Source organism: Herpailurus yagouaroundi, unplaced genomic scaffold (genome assembly GCF_014898765.1).
Source record: "Herpailurus yagouaroundi ecotype Mexico unplaced genomic scaffold, PumYag 196, whole genome shotgun sequence".
Taxonomy (NCBI): Eukaryota; Metazoa; Chordata; class Mammalia; order Carnivora; family Felidae; genus Herpailurus; species Herpailurus yagouaroundi.
In genome coordinates this window covers 7,847,397-7,850,835 of record NW_024412427.1, presented here as the reverse complement: position 1 = coordinate 7,850,835, position 3,439 = coordinate 7,847,397, and the positions used below count along the sequence as shown (strand labels likewise).

General features: G+C 48.2%; 1 protein-coding gene across 7 annotated transcripts in view; it reads left to right on the top strand.

Moving 5' to 3' along the window:
* The window catches only part of RALGAPB (Ral GTPase activating protein non-catalytic subunit beta), an 89,977-nt gene continuing 86,538 nt past the window's right edge, over positions 1 to 3,439 (top strand). For 3 of the 7 annotated variants that reach the window (XM_040447077.1, XM_040447076.1, XM_040447075.1), the window contains exon 1: positions 3 to 251. The gene's annotated coding sequence lies outside the window, so the exon portion shown is untranslated. Of the gene's footprint in view, positions 252 to 3,439 lie in introns of all 7 variants that reach the window. The other 4 variants (XM_040447073.1, XM_040447071.1, XM_040447074.1 and 1 more) reach the window with 2 other exon arrangements.

The following is a 3,439-nucleotide window of genomic DNA, read 5'->3' as shown; positions in this document are numbered from 1 at the left end:
TTTGACGCTGCCGCCCCTGGCAGTCGGAAGTTGCCAGAGCAGAGCCCAGCCGGCCGGCCCGACCGGCCTTCGTCGTCCCCGGGCGCCCTCGGAGAGCCGCTGACGGGTGGACTGACCGACCGCCTAAGGACAGCCGGCCAGGGCAGCGAAAGCGCCGGCACTATGGCGCGGGTGGCGTGAGGCGGAAGGCCGAGTGCGGCCGGCGGCGGCGGCGCCCGCCCCAGCGATGCGGGCCCCGCCCGTCGCCTCAGGTAACCGAGCGGCCCTCCCCGTCGCGGCCGGACCCTCCCCTCCCCTCCCCTCCGGGCGGTCCTGGGACGGCGAAATCTGTTTCTCGGGCCCGGGTGCACTGAGGGCCCTGCCTTCGGAAGCACGTCTCTGCCTTTTTCGGGGGACCCGCGGGGTCCGGCGGAGCCTGGCCCTGACTCCGGGGCGAGCCGGCGGTTTCTGTCGGGTCTGTTCAAACCGGGTCTAGCCTTTGGGAGCTGCCCGGGTCGGGCGATGCGCTCTCCTGGCAACCTGGGGGAGGGGGCGGGTCTGGAGCGGAGCTAGACAACTCCGGCGAGGAATTTGGTCCAGCAGAAGGGTTGCTCGAGTTGCTGCCGCCCTGTGGAGGCGATGCTGCCCGCTGCACAGTGACAGTCGGATGAGGAAGAGTTAATAACGAGAATAAACAGCTTACCCTGGTTAAGCGCTCGCTGTACGCCAGGCCTTGTGCCAGGCCATTACGTTCACCACGTCTAACTTCACAAGAACCCTGTAAGGTAGGGTTCTTATCCCCATTTTACTGACGATGCAACTGAGGCTCTGAATGGTTTGGTGACTTACCTGTCCAAGGTCACATAGCTGGTGATTTGGACCCCGGCATCCTGACTCCAGATTCAAGTTCTTAACAATTAGGTCAGTGGCTCTCCAACTTTGCTGCACGTGAAAGTCACCTGGGGCAGCCTTTAAAGATTCCTGATGCTTAGGCAGCACATCCAGGCCATTAAATCAGAATTGGGGGGTGGGGGGGGTGGTGGACGTGGGGGGACCTAGACGTCAGTATTTTTTAAGGAGCCACGTGTGATTCCAGTGTGTAGCAAACTTTGGGAACTGCTGGGATGGGCAGTCCTGCATCTCAGAAGACATTGCACTGTGTCTCCAGTTTCACTGTGTAGGAGAGTCATCTGGGAGTTTGTTAAAAATGCAAGTTCCACTTGCAGGGATCCATCTTATCCTTAGGCCCAGTGACGACTCCACTTTGTGAAAGCCAGTTGGGGGTGGAAGGTGACTTTCTTTGCAGGGTTTCTGAGTTGCTGTACCTTTAAAGTGTATACATCTCATGCAAAGCTGTTAGTTTGTAGTTTTCCTGGGCGTACAGTACTCACAGGTCTAGTGTCTCTAACTTCTGGGTCATCTTTGCACAGGCTGTTCTTCTGCCTAGGCTATCTTCCATGCTTTGTCCCCTCTCCAGCACTTCTCTCTCATACACACGTGCACATAGCTTTTCCTTCCGGTTTTAGTAACTTAGTATATTTTCATTGCAGAATGCCTGAGCTGCTATGGCCTAGCATATTTACAGATTTTAAAGAAAGGCAGGGTAGTAATTCAGATTGTATTTGTTCTTGGCTGGTCCTTAAGCCATGTAAACTTTATAAAAGGGAGTGAGTGAATATGTGTGTGAAGGTCATTATGAAAGGGTTTGAGGACAATTTTTTTAATAGCAGTTAAATATGGTGAAGTATGTGGACTGAATGAAAATATACACATTGTGTATAATGATATTCTATACAGGATAAGGATTGTTGTAGAAAGATTCTCTTGGTTGAACTTTGTACTCTTCTGTCAATTTTTAGGCTGTGGCTAATATGGAAACTGATGGGACAATTCTTGTTAAATTCAGATACTAAAGCAACTTGCCCTTGGTTCTCTCTGATCAGATATGGACAGAGTATCCAGTTCTGGCTTTAACACAAGGAAGAAACTCAGTCTTTAAGCCTGAGGTTTAACTCTGTAGTTGATATCCAAAGTAAAGGTGAAAAATTCCACATGATCAGTTAAACACCAAAAGTGACTTGAATCAAGGTAACCTGAGACTTAGAAATGGATTCTGTTTGAGATCCTCACCAGTGTGAGCAGGTGTGTTCTCTGACATGTGTAAAAATGTTTTGGATAGAATACATGATTTTCTTTGATAGAAGATGATTAAAGTTTAAGGTACTTAGAGTTTAATTTTAAGTTTTTGTAGGTGAAGAAAGTAGGTAATTTGCCCGAGATTTCATGGTTGGGTTCTAGTACATCAAGGACCAGAATTCAGCTTCTTTCCTCTGGACGTAGTGTTTCCTTCCACCCCCATCCTCCACGGTGAAAGGATGTCTTATTTGTTATTGGTGTGTGTGTGTGTGTGTGTGTGTGTGTGTGTGTGTGTGTGTGTGTACACATGTATGTTGGGGATGGGGGAAGTGACTGTAGTCTGCTATGTTTGAGATCCTCATTTAGATGTATAGTGAATGCTTGGCGTGTAACATGTACTTTGCTGTATATACTGAGGATACCAAGATAAATACGACGCAGCTCCTGTCCTCAAGGAATCTGTAGTCTAGTTAGAGTTGTAATAAAAAGAATAGTATCTGGGACGCCTGGGTGGCTCAGTCGGTTGAGCGTCCGACTTGGGCTTGGGTCATGATCTGGCGGCTTGTGAGTTCGAGCCCTGCGTCGGGCTCTGTGCTGACAGCTTGGAGCCTGGAGCCTGCTTTGAATTCTGTGTCTCCCTCTGTCTCTGCCCCTAGCCCACTTGCATTCTGTCTCTGCCTCTCTCAAAAATAAATAAACATTAAAAAAAATTTTTAAAAAATAGTATCTAAGGCAGCTCTGTCAAGTAGAATTTTCTGCAATGTTGGAACTTTTTGGTTTTTGTTTTTTAGTATTTATTTATTATGAGAAAGAGAGAGAGAGTGAGCAGTGAAGGGGCAGAGAGAGAGAGAGAGAGAGACAGAATCCCAAGCAGGCTCCGCACTGTCAGCATGGAGCCCAGTACGGGGCTCAAACTTGTGAACCATGAGATCATGACCCGAGCCAAAATCAAGAGTTGGATGTTTAACCAACTGAGCCACCCAGGCACCCTGATAGAACTGTTCTATATCTGCACTGTCCAGTGTAGTAGCCACTAGCCACATGGGACTTTTGAGCACTTGAAATGTGGCTAGTGTAGATAAGGAACTGATTTCTAATTTAATTTAAATTTAAGTGGTTACATGTGGGTATGGCTACTGTATTGGGCAGAGCAGGTCTGAGGTATGAAGGATGAGACCTGTGGTGGTACCGGTGGGGGCAAGCAGGGGATTCATAGTATTCATACTTCTTTTCTTTTCTTTCTCTTCTTTCTTTTTTCTTTTCTTTTCTTTCTTTCTTTCTTTCTTTCTTTCTTTCTTTCTTTCTTTCTTTCTTTCTTTCTTTC